This window comes from Eumetopias jubatus, unplaced genomic scaffold, assembly GCF_037043125.1.
Source record: "Eumetopias jubatus isolate StellerSeaLion01/CBP00866 unplaced genomic scaffold, mEumJub1_p1.0 scaffold_16, whole genome shotgun sequence".
NCBI classification, from domain to species: domain Eukaryota; kingdom Metazoa; phylum Chordata; class Mammalia; order Carnivora; family Otariidae; genus Eumetopias; species Eumetopias jubatus.
Window position 1 is genome coordinate 12,478,762 of NW_028274822.1, and position 22,183 is coordinate 12,500,944.

Consider the following 22,183-nt stretch of genomic DNA (forward strand, 5'->3'; position numbering starts at 1 on the left):
GCACCAATTTGCATTCCTGCCAACAGTGTAGGAGGGTTCCCCTTTCTCCGCATCCCCGCCAACATCTGTTGTTTCCTGACTTATTAATTTTAGCCATTCTGACGGGTGTGAGGTGATATCTCATTGAGGTTTTGATTTGGATTTCCCTGATGCCGAGCGATGTTGAGCACTTTTTCATGTGTCTGTTGGCCATTTGGATGTCTTCTTTGGAAAAATGTCTGTTCATGTCTTCTGCCCATTTCTTGATTGGATTATTTGTTCTTTGGGTGTTGAGTTTGATAAGTTCTGTATAGATTTTGGATACTAGCCCTTTATCTGATATGTCATTTGCAAATATTTTCTCCCATTCTGTCGGTTGTCTTTTGGTTTTGTGGACTGTTTCTTTTGATGTGCAAAAGCTTTTTATCTTGATGAAGTCCCAATAGTTCATTTTTGCCCTGGCTTCCCGTGCCTTTGGTGATGTTTCTAGGAAGAAGTTGCTGCGGCTGAGGTCGAAGAGGTTGCTACCTGTGTTCTCCTTTAGGATTTTGATGGACTCCTGTCTCACGTTTAGGTCTTTCCACCATTTGGAGTCTATTTTTGTGTGTGGTGTAAGGAAATGGTCCAGTTTCATTCTTCTGCATGTGGCTGTCCAATTTTCCCAACACCATTTGTTGAAGAGACTGTCTTTTTTCCATTGGACATTCTTTCCTGCTTTGTCAAAGATAAGTTGACCATAGAGTTGAGGGTCCATTTCTGGGCTCTTTCAATAGTTACCCTGAATGTAAATGGGCCAAATGCCCCAATCAAAAGACACAGGCTATCAGATTGGATTAAAAAACAAGACCCATTGATATGCTGTCTGCAAGAGACTCATTTTAGACCCAAAGACACCCCCAGATTGAAAGTGAGGGGGTGGAAAACCATTTACCATGCTAATGGACACCAAAAGGAAGGTGGGGTGGCAATCCTCATATCAGACAAATTAGAGTTTAAACCAAAGACTGTAATAAGAGATGAGGAAGGACACTATATCCTACTTAAAGGGCCTATCCAACAAGAAGATCTAACAATTGTCAATATCTATGCCCCTCACATGGGAGCAGCCAATTATATAAGGCAATTAATAACAAAAGCAAAGAAACACATTGACAACGATACAATAATAGTGGGGGACTTTAACACCCCCCTGACTGAAATGGACAGATCATCTAAGCAAAAGATCAACAAGGAAATAAAGACGTTAATGACACACTGGACCAAATGGACTTCACAGACATATTCAGAACATTCCATCCCAAAGCAATGGAATACACATTCTTCTTTAATGATTCTGTGACTTTACAATGGTGTGAAAGTGGTACTCACTGAGTAGAAACTGTACTTCGAATTTTTCATTTTGACCTATTCCCAGGCCAAGGATATGTGATGCAATCTTCTTTCATAAGTAAGCTGTAGCCCCCAATCAGCTGGTGATCACGAGGGTCAACAACCAATACACTGACAACCATCTGTGCCCATACACTGGTCTGTTTTTCATTTTCAATACAGTATTCAATGATTTATATGAGATATTCCTCACTTTATGATACAACAGGCTTTGTGTTAGATGATTTTGCCCAACGGCAGGCTAACATGAGGGTTCTGAGCATGATTAAAGTAGGCTAGGCCAAGCTATGGTGTTCAGTGGGTTACCTGTATTAAATGCATTTTTGACTTCTGTTATTTTCAACTTATGATGGATTTATCAGGACATAACCCCATCGTAAGTCAGGTGAGATCTGTACTATTTGTTGGAAGCTCACAGCTGCGTTTTGTTTTTTGAGTGTTTTGTTGTTGTTGTTGTTATTGTTATATTTTGGGATTTTTTTTTTTTTTGGCTTTTGCGTCACTAAGTTTTTGCCATACCCCTGAGTGTATGCCTTAGTGAGATATCATGAATCGACAGAAATAAACTGGCTAGGCCCAGGCGTTCTGACTGCTACCACCATACCTAAAACCTATGGCTGGCATCTGATTTCATTACAGACACTAGCAAAAATATTAGAAGCAAACAAACAGCAGCCAGATAAAAAGCATTAATTGAATTGCATTCAACCTGACTTAATTAATCCTTTAACCAGCAGACATAGGGTGGTAAGCGGTTTTAATGTATCCATTATCGTGAACTTAAATTGATGCAAGCAAACAAAAGGAAATAACAAACACATAGACATAATTCAATTAACAGCCACTGAATCCTTTGTTCAGATGATCTGCTTGTCAGAAATTCTTAATTATCCATAGCTCCAGAATACAAAATCAGGAAACATCTTCTAATTAACTACTGAACATTATTTTATTAGTTCTACATTACCTTGTATTTCTCAATGACTAAATTATATGTATATATTTTGTGTGTTTCCCCATTAGTTAAATCAATATATTTCATCTTGATTTTAAAGATGAATCAATGTAGGAACAGAGAAATCCAACTTATGCAAAAACACAACTGATTAGAAAACCTATGGTCCTCAATTTAGAATTATACCACCTATTGCATATCACAGTGAAAAATAATTTTTCTTCTCTAACTCATTTATCAGATGTCTCTCTTCTGCTTGACCAAAACATTTGCCCAGACCCTTTCTCTACCCTAAAATATTTTGCTTTTAGGCTTTATACTTCCTACGACATTTCTAGAGTCATAACACAGTGGTCATCCTCAAACCTCATACAGGAGCTCACATCTCCATTCTTCCATCTTCAAACAAGAGTGTAATTTCCTCTGACTCCCTATAATAATGTCAGGTTAACTCATGGAAGCTGCCAGTGGAACAGTTGAAAAAGTTAATACCTACCTCTATGGAGTTTGTCTGGAATTCTTAAAAAAAAATAAAAAAGGTATTTTGTAAAAAAAGAATAAATAATACTTCCTAGTGCTATTGTGAAAGATAATATAATTATCAAATGTAAAATGTGTGTCCCACTTAAACATGTAGGCACTCAGTTAATGCTTGTTATTGCTGAAGATGTTTTTGGTATTAGAGGCTATCATGAGGCCAGCTTAGTCCTCTACATTCTGTTCATTTATTAAAACCAGGCACATAAATCATATTTCAGGTCCTCCCCAAATTATAGTTTTGAACAGAGGAGATATACCAGATGGGAGATAAGAGCTATGTATTTTAAAATATCTATGTCAGAAAAAAATAAAATATCTATTTGAGATAATAAGAATCATTCAATTTCAAAATGCAAGCATTACTTCCAAAAAGTAGTTGTGTCTTGGTAACATAAGGGAATATAATGGCTCTTATGCTTGTCCAGTTATGGGGCCAGGGGCACTGAATACCAACACATGTATAATGGTGACTCTCCAGCCTGTTCTCATCATTCTTCTCCATTTATTTTTAGGCCTAAGATGGTCAAAAGTCAGTGTTGAAGTTAGAGAAGAAAATTAAAACAATTCTGGAGCAAAATAATAATAATAATAATAAAATAAAAAATAAAATCTTCCCTAATCTTGTAGTTCTTGAATTTTAGGCACTTCTCTTTTTCTACAAGACTCATCTGCTCCTTCCTCCCTTTGTTGAACCAATGGCTAATGTTGCAACAGTCATGGAAATTAGGGGGACTAAGAGATTTAGAAAAAGTAAAAGAGAAAAAGCTAATAATGTGTGTGGTAGAAAATTGTGTAAGGAAAAAAGTTACTCATACATAATTGATTGAAATTCAATTATTTAAACCCATTCTGGAAGGCAACTGGCAATAAAATAGAAATATAAAATATGAATGTGTTATGAGCAATGCGTTTACTTCTAGTACTTCTAGTAATCTAGTCTATAGGAATAGAGAGACAGAGGTTTTTGCTCTTGCAAGAGACATTCAACTCCCGCTTGGGCAAAAAGAGAGACACTGATTTACAAATTGAGGAATAAAATCTGAACAAAGGCAGGATGGTTACCTTGAAAATATGAGAAACTAAGGACTAGAATGTTTTCAGTGCTTTCTCTCCCCACTCTGACCCCTTTTCTCTCGGTCTGGAGTTTCTCCTCTTTGTTTCTTAAACATAGAGGTACATCTCAATCTTTTATGTTGGAGCATCCACTGCCAGAGGAAAAAATGGGTAATTTAGAACCAGCCTCCACAACTGATCCAAACAATTTTGGCAAGGAAACCTGGGTCTTGTAAGAAGATCATTAGCTGGGGCACCTGGGTGGCTCAGTTGGTTGAGCATCTGCCTTCGGCTCACGTCATGAGCCTGGAGTCCCAGGATCGAGCCCCGCATTGGGCTCCCTGCTCAGCGGGGAGCCTGCTTCTCCCTCTCCTCCCAGGTCATGTTCTCTCTCTCTCTCTCAAATAAATAAATAAAATATTTTTAAAAAAGAAAATAAAATCACTAATTGCAAGGTTACCATTTATATGGGGGTGGCATGTACAAGAGATCCCTGTAGAAAGAGAAAGGAGAAGGCTGGGAACAATATTACATATGTAATATATATATTATATACATTAACATATGATATAATGCATCATATATAAAAATCAATACACATGGATTGTGGAGCTCACCATGGAAGACAAGCAAAACCCTTTTTTTTAAGACCTTATATATTTATTTATTTGAGAGAGAGAGACAGAGAGAGAATATGAACGAGGGGTGGAAGGAGAGGGAGGAGCAGAAGGAGAAGGAGGAGCAGACTGCGCTGAGCACAGAGCCCGATATGGGGTGGCTTGCTCCCAGGACCCTGAGATCATGACCTGAGACTAAATCAAGAGGTAGATGTTTAACCCACTGAGCCACCCAGGAGCCCCAAGCAAAAGCCTTCTAATAATAATATAAAAATCTCTATAAACTTTTTATAGGAAAAGATTCCTTAAGCGAGGCATGAAAATACTAATTACAAATACAAAGCTTGAAAAATTAGACTACATAAAATAGGATCTCCTATTCAGCAAACCCAGAGTTAAGAAAGTAGAAAGGCAAGGTGAAAGGATAAAATTATATTTACAGCACATTTAAGCAATAAAGTAATTGTAACTGTGTTATATAAAACATTTCTACAAATGAAAAGTAAAACACACAGAGATGATATCATAAAGCAATGTTCAAGAAGCTTCAAGTATCACTTTATAAAAGACAAGTCCAAACAGTCAATAGGCACAAAATGTGCTTTGCTCCATTAGTAATCATTGAACTTGCCTTAGAATCCACTGTGCACTTTCCTATATCCCCTCTGTTTTATCTCTAATTTCAGCCATTTCTTTCAGTCTTGCTCAGACCTCATCTTGCTTGAGAGTGTCTCATGTATTTTTGCCTGCTTCAGGGCTTCTCCAATGTTAAGAACACCAGTAAAAGCCTGCCGGGCAAGTGTGGAAATGCAAGGAAGCTTGAGTAATCCTCTACAAAGGAGGACTATAGTCAATAAATAATTATCCTCCTAGCTGATCCTTGAGCAGAGGATTCTGAATGATATTCTATGCGTTCTTCATTAGGTCCTAGAAAGGAACAAACCCTAGTTGCCCACAGTGGTGACCTCTCTAGCACACATTTATATTGGGTTTTCATTTTTCAGTCAGTCCCTAAGTTTCTTCTTTCCTACTTCCTTGGATGGCATCCTGCATATAGCTTCTTTTCTTAGGCTCTGCTTTCAAGAAGAAACTCAACCTAAGACAGCCATACAAATTAAGCCACAGTAACATTCCTTTAAGAACACACCAGAATAAATTAAAACTAAAACCCACAATTGGTAAGGATATGGATCAACACTTTCATACAGTGCTGGTGGGAATGCAATTGGCATACATATTTTGGAACATTCACCAAGATAGCCACTTACTGGGTGATAAAACATATCTTAACAAGTTGAAAAAGATAGAAATCATAAAATGTCTGTTTCCAGTTGGAATTAAACTAGAAATCAATAACAGAAAGATAGCTTAAAATTCAGAAACACTTGGGAGATTAAGCAACACACATAAAAATAACACAAGGGGCAGGAATGAAACAACTTGACAAAAGTTGTGGGATATACTCAAAGTAGTCCTGAGAGGGAAATGTATATCACTGAATGCATATACTAGAAAAAAAGAAAGATCTAAAATCAATAATCTAAGCTTCCACCTTAGAAAACTCAAAAAGAAAAATAAAGACAGAAAGATAAACTAAATTTCAAAATAAGTAGAGAAAGAAAAATAAGAATTATAGTAGAAATCAATGAAATTGAAAACAGGGCCACTAGAGAAGTCAGTAAAACCAAAGTTTTTTCTTTGAAAACATGGATAATATTGATAAGTCTAATGACAGGCTAAGAAAAAAAGAGAGAAGACACAAACTACAAAATATCAGGAATGAAAGAGACATAAATACAAATCCCAAGGACATAAAAGGATAAAAAGGGAAAACTATGAAAAATTCTGTGGCCACAAAGTTGATAATCTAGATGAAATGGGCCAATTCCTTGAAAGGTAAGATCTGCTAAAACTCACATAAGAAATAGACAATACGAGTAGCCCTCTACCTACTAAAGAAATTGATACAATAATTACTAATCTTCCAAAACAGAAAACACCAAGTCCAGATGGGTTCACTGGTGAATTCTACCAAACATTTAAGGAATAAATTATATCAATTCTCTCCAGTCTCTTTCAGAAGACAGAAGCAGTGGGAATGCTTCCTAATTTATTCTATTAGGCCAGCACTACTCTAATACAAAATCAGATAAAGACATTACAATAAAAGAAAGCTACAGATCAATATTTCCCATGAACATAGATGCAAAAATTCTTAACAAAATATTATAAAATTGAATGCAGTAATGAAAAGCATGAATTATATACCACACCAATTGGGATTTATCCAGGTATGCAAGACTAGTTAACACTTGAAAACCAAAAAAATGTAATCTATCACAACAACAGGCTAAAAAATAAAAATCACATAGTCATATCAATAGATGCAGAAAAGGCATCTGACAAAAATCCAATACCCATTTATAATAAAAACTCTCGATAAATGAGCAATGGAGGGGAACTTCCTCAAACTAATAAAGAGCATCTACAAAACCTACAGCTAACATCATACTCAGTGGTCAGAAACTAGAAGCTTTCTCACTAAGATCCAGAACAAAGCAAGGATGTCCCCTCAAACCACTCCTTTTTAAAACTGTACTAGAAGACCTAGCCATTACAATGACAAAAGGAAATAAAAAACAGACTGACTGGAAAGAAAGAAATAAAACAATTTTTTGTTTGCAGATGATATGATTGTTTATGCAGAAAATTCAAAAGAATCAACATAAATAATTCCAGGAACTAATAAGCAATTATAGCAATATTACAAGATACAAGGCTAAAATATAAAAAATCAATCTAATTTCTATTTACCAGCAATGAACAAATAGAATTTGAAATTAAAAACACAGTACCATTTACATTAGCATCCCCAAACCAGAATGCTTAGGTGTAAATCTAACAAAATAGGTACAAGATCCATATGAGAAAAATTATAAAACTCTGATGAACTAAATCAAAGACCTAATAAATGGAAAAATATCCCATATTCTTGGATAAGAAGTCTCAATATTGTCAAGATGTCATTTCTCCCTAACTTGACCTACTGCTTCAATGCAATCCCAATCAAAACCCCAACATGTGATTTTATGGAATTAACAAATTGATTCTAAAGTTTATATATGAAGAAGCAAAAAAAAATTGACTTTATCAATTAAATTAGTTGACCTTATTAAAATGAAACATTTCTGTTTTGTAAAGGATACTGTCAAGAAAATAACCATACTGTCAAGAAAATACAAATACAACCATAGACTTGGAGAAAATACTTGCAAAAAAAATCTCATAAAGGACTGTTATCAGAACCCCTAAATATATAAGACCTCCTAATATATAAGAATTTTTAATGTATAAGAACCCTTAAAACTCAAAAATAAGAAAATGAATAACTCAATTAAGAAAATGGGCCCAAAACCATAATAGACACCTCACCAAAGAAGATATACAGATGGCAAATAAGCATATGAAGAAATGGTCCACATCATATCATTAAGGAATTGCAAATTAATACAACAATGAAACATCACTTCACATCTATTAGAATGGCCAAAATCCAGAACACTAACAACAGACGACATCAAATGCTGGAAAGGATGTAGAGCAACAGAGATTCTCACTTATTGTTGGTGGTAATGCAAGATGGTACAGACACTCTGGAAGATGATTTAGCAGCAGCTTATAAAACTAAATATACACTGACTATATGATCCAGCAATGTGCTCCTTGGTGACAGGAGTTGAAAACTTGTGTCGACATAAAAACCTGCATACTAATGTTTATAGCAGCTCTATTCATAATTTCCATAACTTGAAGAGACCAAGATGACTTCCAACAGGTAAATGGACAAATAAACTGAAGTACATCCAGACAATGGAATGTTATGTACTAAAATGAACTATCAAGCCATGGAAGGACAGGAAGGAACTTCAATGCGTATCACTAAGTGAAAGAAGCCAATCTGAAAAGGCTACATATTATGATTCCAATTATATGACTTTCTGGAAAAGGCTAAAGTGTGGATATAGTAAAAAGATCAGTAGTTGCTGGAGTTTAGGAAGGTGGGAGGTATGAATAGGTAAAGTACAGAGGATTTTTAGGACAAGGAAACTATTCTACATAAAACTAAAGTGGTGAATAATACATGTCATCATACATTTTCCAAACCCATAGGGTATAAAACACAAAGAGCAAACCCTAATATAAACAATGGACTTAGGATGTGACAACGTAGGTTTGTCAATTGTACCAAATGTATCACTTTTGTGGGGGCTCTTGATAATGGGAGTGACTATGCATGAGTGGAATCTCTGTGCCTTGGCTCAATTTTCGTGTGAACCTAAAACTACTGTAAAAAATTAAGTCTATTTAAAAAAAAAAAATCATGGAGGGCTCCTGAGTGGCTCAGTTCGTTAAGCGACTGCCTTCGGCTCAGGTCATGATCCTGGAGTCCCGGGATCGAGTCCCGCATCGGGCTCCCTGCTCGGCGGGGAGTCTGCTTCTCCCTCTGCCCCTCCCCCCTCTCGTGCTCTCTCTCTCTCTCTCTCTCTCTCTCTCTCTCTCTCTCTCTCTCATTCTCTCTCTCAAATAAATAAAATCTTTAAAAAAAATCATGGAAATGGAAAAAAACTATAAAATCAGGATAGAGTGTGCATTCTCTCGAAAGGGAATGATAACTATCTAGAACGGAGCACTAGTAGGGTTTTGAGGGTGTGAGGACCGTTTCAAGTCTGTTTTTTACTTTGATGATGGTTGTCCTGGTTTTGTTGTGCTGTCTCCCATTTAGCTTTACATTTGTATTTTGTGCACCCTAAGTATATAATATTTCAAGGCAAAAAATATTGAAAAGCAAACAAAAATAGAGGAGTAACACAAGAGTTTAGAGAGAGCAAGTCTGAAAGGAGAAAAATTGCACAGTATCCCCCCATGGAACTAATTAATTCCTCATTTATGTTCCCAAAATAAAGCAAGTCCAGTCAGTTGAACTTGGTTTGTCTCTTAGCCCAGGACAATGAATGGAGAGGGTCATACTTAGTACTCAAGTTTGACTGCCTCCCAGGAGCCATGCAAGGCCTCTTATATCCCAAAGCCTGCCCTCAGTCCACAACTTGTGTTTATGGACATTATTTTTACACTTGCTCACAGCTGCAATAACATTCCTTGAGGATATATGGCACTAGCATCTAAATAGAGGTCTGAATCCTGCCACTAGGCCTCTTGCTCGTGGCTGTCCTAAACCCTGAGGTTAACTCATGAACAGTTTTCCTTGGGTTTACTACGATTCGTTCTTTGATTTTATTCTTTTGTCCTTAATAGATCTTAATTTTGACCTAAGACACTCTTATATCAACTGCAGACTCTTTACTAAAAGTAACAGGTCATAATCTTCTTCATTTGGAATGGCATTATTAGATTTATTTAACTCAGCTTCAGCACACTAGACCTACAAACTCCTATTTTAAAGTTGTTTTTGGACAGGATTGGTCCTGTCTGAAATGATAGCAAACATAAATTGAGTCAGGTGGTTACTCACAGTAGGATTAAAGCACTAGGTGAAATACCAGGCTTCCTGCATCAAAAAACAAACAAACAAAAAAAAACACAAAACCATAAAGCAAACTTTAAAAAGCACAGTGCTTCAAATTACCTGTTTATCTAATGTTGATTCATCCAGAAGTCTTAAAATAATATTCAGAAAGTTGAAACCATTTTTCACTACAAGTAATGATTACTTTAGACCAAGGTTGACTTTTTTTATGATGTACCATTATGATCTGAATGACACAAGAAAGTTTTAAGTCATTTGGAACCTTATCAATAGCTACTTAATGATGTAACAAACTATTTCCATGAAAAGTCTTTCTAATTCCATGTGTAAGGAAGAAAGTGTTTCTTGTGACTCTCCTTTTGTTCTTCGGTAGATACTAACTTATAGTCAGTCTTCTGTGTCGGCATGGGTCTAGAAGGACCATGAATTTCCACCAATTTTTGCTGGTGGTAGAATAGTAATCCATACAAGAACCAGAGGCTAGCTTCTACGTGGTCCCACATTATTTTATACAAGAATGATGTCTTGCATATCTTGCTTCATTTAGAAAGCAAATCCCAAGATTTTCCTAAAACTCTAAGAAAAATGTTAATAATACCCAGTGAAGGTAAGTTTGTGGTAAAGCATTTCTGTCCAGCAAAACATAAATAGATATAAGCTATCCAAAGAAAAAGCCCAATATGTGCTAAAAAAAACTAAATTAATATTCTTTGACCCATTAATTCTAATTCTAGCAATACTATATACACAAATGTGTGCACAGAGATGTTCATGTTTGTACTAGCAAACCAGGGGAAACAAATTAAATACCCAAACATAGTAGAATTATAGTTTTTAAGAATTTTGAAAATATTTAACAATTTTTTAAAAACAATAGTATAGTAAAAATTATAATGTATTTACCTATTCCTAAAAATATCAAATTTTAAAATATAAATGATATATACAAAAAAAGCACTGAAATGGAATTGTATTTGCCAAAATGTTAAGAAGCAATATCTCTGGATTTCAGATGTGTAAAGGTGAGTCTTTAGAGATGGGAGTAATACTGAGAATCTCTTGTTCTTAAAGTTCAAACATGCCCTTCCTTCACTGTTGTGTCCCGATAGATTCAGGAAGCACAAGGTTTCAACCCCATGTGCAGTGCCAGTGTAAACTTATGCTTAATATTGCAACTGCACTAATCATAAGGTGCACTTTGGCACTCCTATGAAGCCAGAATTTTTCTGAAATTTGCGACATGTTTACCCTAGAGCCTGTTTTCCCTCGCTTTCACACGTGGATCCTTAGGTGACTCAACTAGTTGTGTTTTTTTTTTATACGCAACAACCAGGACACAGCATAATTGAATGTATCAGCTCTCCTTGCCCCATTATGGAGGCAAAGGTGTTTAACAACCGAACATCTTAACTCCAGATGAAAAACTGTCACTTTGACAACAGTGTTTGATGAAAAGTTAAATACAGACACTGACAGTTATGTGGGGGTGTTAACTGTTCTGTAAACATATCTAGTATTTTAAGACAATACATTAATATGTGACTGAAATTCTCTGAACCAATGATTCCATTAAAAAAAAAAAAAACAAAAAACCAGAGTCTTGGGGTGCCTGGGTGGCTCAGTCGGTTGAGCGTCTGACTCTTAATTTCACCTCAGGTCATGATCTCAGGATCATGAGATCAAGTTCCATCAGGCTCTGCACTTGGCGTGGAATCTGCTTAAAACTCTTTCTCCCTCACTCTCTGTCCCTCCCCATCTCACATGCGCTCTCTCTCTCTCTCTCTCTAAAATAAATAATCTTAAAAAAAATCCAGGACAGGGGCTCCTGGGTGGCTCAGTCGTTAAGCATCTGCCTTCGGCTCAGGTCATGATCCCAGCACAGGCTCCCTGCTCGGCGGGAAGCCTGCTTCTCCCTCTCCCACTCCCCCTGCTTCTGTTCCCTCTCTCACTGTGTCTCTCTCTGTCAAATAAATAAAAATAAAATCTTAAAAAAAAATCCAGGACAATAGTATGCAATTAATATTCAAACAGAAAGGATCTAATATTTACATTTGAACTTTGGTAAATTTGGAGGAGTCTGCCATTTTCACACTTCAATATATATATTAAAAATAGAACAAGTGCCAGAGAGTTTATAGAAGGCAAGAACTCTGAGTTAAAAAAACAAAAACAGAAAATGAACATTGACAACACTGGTGAGAAACTACTGATAGCAATAATGTAATTCCTGGTATTGCTAGTACCATTACATTAAGCAAAGCAGTTGAACAGAGAAAAATGCTTTGGTTTCAGTGACCCAACCTTAGAGACATCACATATGATGTCACAACCTTGGGTGAAGGTGGCCCCACTTTTGCCTGTCACTTAGTGGAAGAGCACTAGGGGGAAAGGATTTGGTCATGATATGGGGCTGCCTTGGCACACATACTCTCTGCCTGGATGGTGCTTTACGGTTCAACCCAACTCTCCTGAGAAGTGACTAACTTTGGGAAATAAGTATTTTTTAAGCCATTGTTCCAAGAGAAGTCATGCAATTGGCATCTATCCCCAGCCACCTCCATCTTGCAGGACAGTGCTGGGCCATGATATTATGATGCCTGCTATGGGTTCAAGAGTTGCAGACACTAGAGAACAAACAGCTTCTCTATGTCCTGTATTTATTCACATTTATTCACTCAAATAAGTACGTTTATTTTTAGGAGACTGGTTCTAAGTGCTTAATTCTCAAGGTCTATGTTAGAGATAAACTGAATAAGCTATACCCATTAACTATTCTTCCTCTATTCTAGATTACTCAATAGACAGCACAAATAGCGTCTACTATTTATCATTTAATGATCAAAATAAGTCTAAATCATGGGAATAAGCACTAAATCCCTACAATGATGGTATTAGGGGAAGAAACTGGAATGATGAGAGTCAAATATCAAAGCGAGGGTTTGAACACAGGTTCATTAGACTTCAGGCCCTTGTTTTAATTACTATTCTTCTGAAGTCCCCCTTTTCTATTCTCACATGCAACTTCTCATTTATCTAGAATGATAAAGTGAATTCTCTACACTTGCTAAAAACAACTAAAACTTTCATCATGAAATAAATATGTAATATATTAATAATTTTTATTTATCAAGTTTATATATGGTTCTACATACAGGTGATTTATGTTTTGTGTATAATAAGACAGGGACAAAATGAAATAATTATTTTTATTTCATATTTTTATATATTTTATATATAGATTAAGAAATCTATAAAATAAATAGACAATATTGAATATATCAAACTCTCCCTAATAATGCGGGGTCAGTTGTCCTATAACTTGGCTTATTCCTGAACAGGAACTGACTTGGATCCTAGGCCTTATAAGAGTCTTATATTTCCTTTTTATAGGTTTATCTTCTGGCTATTAAGCTATTCGTTGCTCTTCTCAATGAACAGCACATAAGTCACCCCTTCTCTGTTTGTTCTTTCTAAACGCCTGCAGTCTGAGATCTTGTATGATCTTGATTGTTAGACTTCTTCGCAAACTGAGATAAGACAATATATGTAAAGATCTGAGAGGCTCATCTATTAGTATAATAGAAGCGAGTTCTATTTTTCATGAGAGTTTATATTATTGACTTGAGGTCTATTTTGGCTTCTTCCAGTTGTTTAAATTTGTTAGTGACATAGGGACGTAACAGAGAATTGAAAGAAATGAAAGTAAACTGCAAGAGAGAATAGAAAATTGTTAGTCCTCTGAAAATTATTTAAGAATACAAACACTCAAGTATTTGTGCAATTTAAAAATCTCCAGAAGCTATCTCCCATTAATGAGAAGTGCCCTATACAAAATGCCAAGACTTGACCATATTTCTGTGATTCTACAGTAGGAATAATAAAGCATTTCCTTTGAATGCCAGTCTAATCTGGTAGTCAGTGTTTGTTTCTGCAGGAGGAACAGGGAGGCTCTCCATTCCAGAAAGAGGTCTCGCCTGCCTCTGTGACTCCCCATGCCTCCATTCTCTCAAGATGAATAAAGCATTAATCTATTATTTCAGACTATAGAATAGTATTTGAGAACATATACACCCATATGTAGAAACAATCTGAATTTACTGGTCTCCTTCCAAGATATGACCACTTACTCTTTAACCTTTATATAACGAGAAGACCCAAGAAGGACTTAACATAAAAAGCCATGTTCTCTTTCCTGTCCTCTCCTACAAGAAATAGAGAAACTGGCCCAAGCCTACCATCCTAAGACAGACATTTTTGGCTATATTTTTGCCCATTTGAACACTTACATATGCTGGCAATTCCTTCAGGTTCCAAGATTATGCAGGCAACCACAGGACTGTACTTTCTCAAAACTGAGATTTCAACCCTAAGGGAAATAATGGCCCCTGAAGGCCTCCAACATAAAGCGTGTGCCTGAAGTTCCTCACTAGAATTTGGTTATCTACCCAGCTGGCAATAAAATGACATGCTGATTCTCATTCGCTCTCAACCCTTTTATTCAGTTCCCTTGAGGATTTCATTAGAAGAGAGATGATTGGCCAGACAGGATTGGGGGACCCGTTCATTCCTTAAACAAGTACCCTCAAATATAACATATTCAAACCCCAAGCTGTCTTCAAAACCCTCTAAACGTATATATGAGTTGTTTTATTGAGTATCTACCACTATGCTATTGAAAATGATGAGTGTGGATAGGTTTAGAGTAAGAAATGATGAATAGGGAAATTTTTACATTTGTCATCTCATTTAGAGAAACGGTAACATTTTATGAATCTCTGCTTTAAGCATACATGAAAAGAACCCATAAACTACTACACCTTCTAATGAAATCTGCTCAGTCCCTCTGCTCGTTCAATTTTCCTCGATTTCTTATAAAAAATAACATTTTCATCAACCTATTTCACAGTAAGTCGGGATACCTTCTGGCACAATACATTTTCAGTTAAATAATAGCATTCATTAAAATTCACGTTCCCAGAAGGCAGAAACTTTGTACTCTATTTGGTCTATATTATACTTAATGTGTTTGTCTTTACAACACCAGTGATTATGATGATAATGCACAGTGTTCAACAGCAAAATAGCATACGTCATACTGAGGTTGTTTGGAAACTCGCAGTTGTGAGATTGTAAGAGTTGCCTGTCAGTGAGTATGCACTTCCATTGTGAGATAAAAATGAATCACATATGTCTTCCCCACAGTGATGGGCTTACCACAGGAAAAAGTAAGTAATGTTTTAGAGTCTGGTCACAACTTGACAAAAAAGAACCTAAAAATGGGTCCTTACATGTTGTTAAAGAGCAGGGATTCCAAAAGGGGACTTCTCTCCAAGAGAAAACGAAGTTACTGTTTAGAACTTTGGTGTCCTCTAAAAATCAAAAACTGTTGCTCTTACTACAACCGGAGGTGGTGAGAAGGTGCCAAAAGCATAGACATAACACGGAGACAGGTGCTCTCTCTGCAAGCAGCTGCTGCATTGTGACTCACAGTTTGCAAAAGCAAATTTCTCAGCAGCGGAGACGCCTGAGTTCACCCACCACCAAGAAGCTTTCTATTTCATTTGAACAATTCTGTGAATGGGGAAACAGAGATGGTGTCTTCTCCAATCCAGAAGGCGACAGGCACAAACCAAATATACCTGACATGGCAGAAGAGAACCGACAAGGGAATTAGCTTCTCCTGGGACTTCTGCAAACTGGTATATGACCTAACACACATCATTTCAGTTCTCTACCGCTCAGTTCCCTAATACATAAAATTAGAGGATTAGATAAATCATCCCAGCTTTTAGACTTTACCGTCCTAAGCAACATAGTGTAAATAAATACCCAGGACTCTTTAATATTTAATAAAATATATTCTTTCATGCAATGTCCATGAAATAAACAAGGTGACTGATGTATTCAAAGTACTGGGACACATAGATAATGACAAGAAAGGAGACAACCTCTCTAAATCCAAGAATTACTCTTTTGAAGATCATTAACAAATTTGTTCACTGGGAGAACTAAAATTACTAAAAGGAAAAATGTAAGTAGGGGAACAAAGCAAAAACAAACCGTAGTGCCAAGTCTCCATGGAAACTCTGGAGAGTAAGCATGAATGCCACAATCATGCTGAGAAAAAAAAGTGTTACAGGCATACATTTTGCTAAAATTGAAAAAAAAATTTAAAGATTCCAGCCACTCTATGCTAGATAGTAGTACTCTCTAAAGATTTGATTGTTCCAATCAGCATTATTATTTGATGACATTGCCTGTTGTTTCATTGAGATCCTGCTGATTCCTGAGCATCATACAGTACTAGAAATGGAAAGACATAAAATGGCATGTAGTCCACTCCACTTGATACTTTGCATCCCTACTAATGGGCCTTTTTATGTCCCCTCTGTTCTTAATTGTATAAGGCATGCATGATACTCATTATGATCAAAGTGTAAGGTAGGGATTTACCTGACTCCGGAAGCAATGCTCAAAATGAAGAGATGGGAGCTTACAAAAAAATTCTGGTCTCATATTTGTAATGAAACTTTTTATAAGCATGTGATATGGAAATTCCCTGAGTTGAGAAAAGTCATTTAAACCACGTCCCTCACCAAAAAAGGAAACTCTCAGAAGATCATTTCATGAGACTTCCATGCCCCGGCGAGGACCCCTCTGGAAAGAACTCCCACGTCCTCCACAGGCCAGCAAGGAAACAGTGTGACAGCTAGCTTGCTGCATGCTAGAGACAACTGCTTTTAAATTCTTTTAAAATGAGAAGAAACACTTTAACCCCAAAATAGATTAAAGTTAACAGAATAAATAAAAGACCTATGCTAACCAATTTAACTTCTTATCAGACAGGAAAAAGGAGATGAACGTCAATGAAAGACATGTTACACAAACACGAAGCAACTCATTTGATTCACAAGCCATGCTCTCTATCAGCTCAAAATGTGGTCTGTTTTCCATGCTACCCTAAATCAATTTTAAGGGAATTGGAATTATTTATAATTATTTATTTATGTATCCATTATTTATCAAGCGAAATAATTTGCCCTGTGTCTCTTTCACAGAGTAGTTTCTCGTATCCATGTAGGTTTCACAGTAATGAGTTTTAGGTATTTTTCTCCTTGTGTTTTATCTTTTCAAATTTCTTTTTTTAGTATTCTTTCTCTCACTTGATGAATAATCATTAAAGAATAACCACGTGTCGTCACTGTAGTAGCTACTAGATAAATCTAAATAAGACACCGTCCCTGTCTCAGTTTTATAGTGGCAAAGACAGACAAATGTAAATAAAGCATTCAATGAATTGTTAAAGGTACAAAAATAAAAGTATAATACTATAAAATTAAGTAATGCAAAGGAATGACTAGCCATTGGTATCTACGGGAGGAGTGGGGGTCAGAAAATCATTGGGGGTAGTTAAACCTGGAGCTGCATATTAAGTGAGAAATTAGGTATGATAGTAAATAAAGCACTGTGGGCAGGCAATTATTACTTCTAATACTAGTCCAGTGACATACACATTACCTAGTTGATACTAGCTTGATACTTCCCACAGATGAAACTATTGTCTTTTTTGGTTTTCTTTTTTGGTTTTCTTTACATGCTTTAACTTGAATAACCTATCCATATTTGGCTTCAATTTCTTGGATTCTTTAACCTGTTAGGTCCAAGTTGCTGCTGAACTTCATCAGATGGATTTGGCAGTTCAGTAATGTCCATTTGGTACTCTTCTTTCAAGACTGTAATAAATTTAATTATACTAGAACATAGGCAAGGGGCTGGGAAACTGATTTAGAAACTTTCTGAAAAGTCAGGTATTGACATTTTTGTTATTTTCTTTGAAAAGAAACAATGTCTACTGTAATTTCTAATATCAACTTGGCTTTACCTAATACTTTTCCTCTTTTTAAGAACTATCTTCACCTCCTAAACAACATAATAATTAGAGATTTACAAGTTTCCAACACCAGAGTTCATATTTCTATTTTTTTAAGATTTTATTTATTTATTTCAGAGAGAGAGAGCACAAGCAGGGAGGGGGGCAGAGGGACAAGCAGACTCCTAACTGAGCAGGGAGCCCAACCTGAGGCTCAATCTCAGAACCCCAGGATCATGACCTGAGCCAAAGGCAGACACTTAACCGATTAAACCACCCAGGCACCCCCAGATTTCATATTTCTAATGTAATGTGGACACAAAGGCACTGCTGGTTTTAGAACAGAACACTAGTGAGATCAGCGAGCTACGTGCAGTACCTGATATAAAAATATCCATAATTCCTTACACTACCTCTTTTTCACAGTACCTGATATAAAAATATCCGTAATTCCTTACACTACCTCTTTTTCATTGTTCTTCCTCATCTCCAAAAATGAGAGCAAGAAAGGTAGGTTACAAAAGACAGCATTTAGTTGTTTTCATAAAGTACTATTTTTAAAAGAGATTAACCCAGGAAATCATGGTTTTCTATGGTAGTCCTTAATGTTTGCAGATCAGAAATAAAATACCCCTTCATGACACAAACACCTTACTTATTAACCAATCTACATAAATAAGGAAACTACTCACACTGGAGGCCTAGAGTATGCTCATTCCCTGCTGCTCTGATGTGGGCAAGCATCGGTGTTAAGTTCGGGAGCCAAACTTCTGTCTATCTTAAGAATGAATGATGGAGGGGCGCCTGGGTGGCTCAGTCGTTAAGCTTCTTGCCTTCGACTCAGGTCATGATCCCAGAGTCCTGGGATCGAGCCCCACATCGGGCTCCCCGCTCTGCGGGAAGCCTGCTTCTCCCTCTCCCGCTCCCCCTGCTTGTGTTCCCTCTCTCACTGTGTCTCTGTCAAATAAATAAATAAAATCTTAAAAACAAAAACAAATAACCACATTAGAAAAAAAAAAAGAATGAATGATGGATAAGTTTGAACAATCAGGATTTTTCATCACAGCTGAAGCCATTTTATGGTGTAGCAATTCCTTTTTCCTATTTTAATTAATGAAAGTCATTCTTAAGAATATGTTGTCCAACAAATAAAATGCTCTCAGGATTTGTTACTTGTCTGTGATTTATACTGATTCCGCCTGTGTTATCATCCAATACTCTAGAATGGCATTTGCTTTGCAGCCTGTACCCAGGATGCTTGTTCCAGGGTCAAGAACTAATAAAGAAAATAAACCTTTAAACAGCCATTTTAACTCTTGATCACACATGACCTCCAGTGCATCAATGTTACTAAGGCAATGGGCTTCTGTACACCTTTTAGCAGAATCCAGTCCTTGTCTGTGAACAAGTTCTGTTACTTTCGCAGCAAGTCGTTTCTGAGAACCCTGTTTTTGTCTCTCTTTCACCTGCAGCTGCATTACGTGGTCAATCTCTGGAAGGGGCAGAAAAGTGAAGAGCTTCAGGTACCCTTCTACTGAATCATCTCACGGCCCGGCAAAGAACTGACAGAATTCAAAAGGAAATGTCTGAGGTCTACTTGGCCAAACAGCACTGCCCGCATACTTCACCAGATTTGCTCCAGTTGTAATTCGTGGAACATCGATTCCAAGTATGTCTTTCCAGTCAACCTGCAGATGAACTCGTATCTGGATACGACGTCACCCAGTTAATCAGTCCACCCTGCGGGACCTGACATCCAGATCAGGTAGGAGAAGTGAAGGGCCCGGAGCCCCAGGTGTAAGCAGTAAAGCCAAACCACGCCTTCGGGGCGCGTGAGCCAGTCGGGAGGCAGAGCCCGCTCAGCAGCATGCCGGTGGGGAAGGGACTGCCCACTGCCGCTGGAAGTCCACCAGCTGCCGCTTCTGGTCCTGGGCCGTGTTGCCCAGCACCAGGAGGCAGCCCCAGGTCTGCCCAGCTGTGAAGAGCAGCTGGTCATTAGCCGCCACCGGGGTTTTCAGCCCCTGATGACGCCAGGCGCGCTGCTCGCACCTCGTGCTCCTTGGTTTGCAGCTCAGGTCCCAGCAGCAGCGTGGCGCCTCCCACCAGTGCGATCACTCTGTGGCAGGCTCGCTGCAAGTGAAACAGGCCGAGCAGCGCCGGCAGAGGCCCCACCTGGAGTGAGATGGCCGTGGTGTTGAAGCTGATGTAGATAGTCAGAGGAGTTGACTTCCCTGCCACCGTGGAAGAGCTCCGGGAGCTCTGTCTTCATTCCCTTCTCAGGTGAGAACGCCTTGAACTCTCAAGTTTTCTGCGCCACCAGCAACCGTGAGCTCCCAAGTGGCATCACGCAGCCCCAAGGGCAAAACTTCTGATGGCCCTAGGGTGCCAAACCACTGGCCTGCCCGGGAAAAGCAGTGACATGGGTGCCGCCATCTTGGTGGCAGCACCAAAGGAATGCTGGGATCATAGAGGTGTTTGTTTTGTTTTGTTTTGTTTTGTTTTGTTTTCTTGTTTCCCCACCCACCCACACACACACATATACACAGACCCCTCAGTACCCTCCTCCTACCCGACGTGGTACATTCTTAAAAACAATTTTAAAGTATTAAAAAATTGTCAGAATGTATGTGCATACTATATAAAACCATAACCATATTCAAGACAAAATATTTCTGTCACCTTCAAAAATTTCTTTGTATTCCTTTATATCACTTCCACTAATATATCCCCAGGCAATCACTGATATGCTTTCTGTTACTACAGATTAGTTTGTATTTTCCAGGAATTATCTGCAAATGGAATCATGTACTATAGTCCTTTTTTATTTTTTCCCCTTCCTGGCTTCTTTCAATCAGAATAACCATTTTGAGATGCCTCTGTATTTACCAGTAGTTTGCCACACACACACCCCTACTCCTGCCTTTCTATATTTACTTTTAAGTGTACCACAGTTTATCGATTCATCTGAGGATGAACACTTGGTTTCCAGTTTTGGACTATGGAAATGAAGGTGGTATAACTTTGATGTAAACATCTTTATACCATTTTTTTTTATTTCTCTTGAGTAAGTACCAAAGAGTCACAGTATGTGTATGCTTCACTTTGTAAAAAACTACGAGATATTTTCCAAGATGGTTGTACACTTAAACATTTCCACCAGTAGTATATGAGAGTTCAAGTTGGTCCACATCCTTGAGAACAAAAATCATAGTAAGAGTTTTTCAGGTTAATTTTAGTAACTGTAACTGGTGCTATGTCACTGAGATTTTAATTTGGCAGTTTCTCTCATAAGTAATAATATTGTGCGTTTTTTTTCATGTGTTTATTGAACATTTGCATATTTTGTGAAGTGTCTGAGGTTTTATCAATGTTTTTCTTAAAGATGTATTTATTTATTTTAGAGAAAAAGAGAGTGCGGGTGGGGAAGGGGCAGAGAGAGAGAATCCCAAGCAGACTCACCCACTGAGGGCAGGAGGGTGTTTGGTGGGGGGTTGGGGGGAGCTGGATCTCAGGACCCATGAGATCATGACCTGAGCCAAAGCACCAGTGAAACGCTTAACCAACTAAGCCACCCAGGTGCCCGGGTTTTATCAATGTTTTAAAATCATGGTTTGTGGTCTTAATATTGAACTGTAAGAGATCTTTATACATTCTGCATACAGTCTCTTTGTCTGATAAATGTCTTATAAGTACTTTTCTCCCAATCTAATTATTACCTTTTTATGTTCATAGCAGTGTCTTCCAGAAAGAAAAGATTTCATTTTCATGAGTTCAAATTTATAGATATAGATATAGATATGTGATTCTGTAGCTAGTTATAAAGATATATGTCATGGTTTCCATTATTTGTGTTCTGAGAAAACATTGCCTACCCCATTTTTTAAATGAGTTTATTCTAAGAGTTTTATGATTTCTGATTAAACATTTAGATCTATAATCCATTTTAAGTTAATATCTGAAAATGGTATGAATTAATGGTCAGTTTTGAAAAGTAATGATATCCAGTTGATCTTGTACAATTTGTTAAAAGTATTTCCCATTGAATTCCTTGAAGCTTTTATCAACAATTCCAGACTTCTAGAATCAATTTGATGATGTGCTGAATTGCAAAGAGCATTGTCCCCACCTTGAGTAGAAGAAACTGCAAATTAACAATTTTTTTTAAGCCATCAGAGGGGTTGGTGCAGAGGAAATTGGTTAATGAAAAAGGGGCTACACAGGAGAATTTTTAGGGT

At 37.3% G+C, this 22,183-nt stretch overlaps 1 pseudogene; it reads right to left on the bottom strand.

The window, feature by feature from the left end:
- Positions 1 to 19,008: 19,008 nt before the first annotated feature.
- On the bottom strand, positions 19,009 to 20,381 carry LOC114208796 (tyrosine--tRNA ligase, mitochondrial pseudogene; annotated as a pseudogene).
- Positions 20,382 to 22,183: the final 1,802 nt, after the last annotated feature.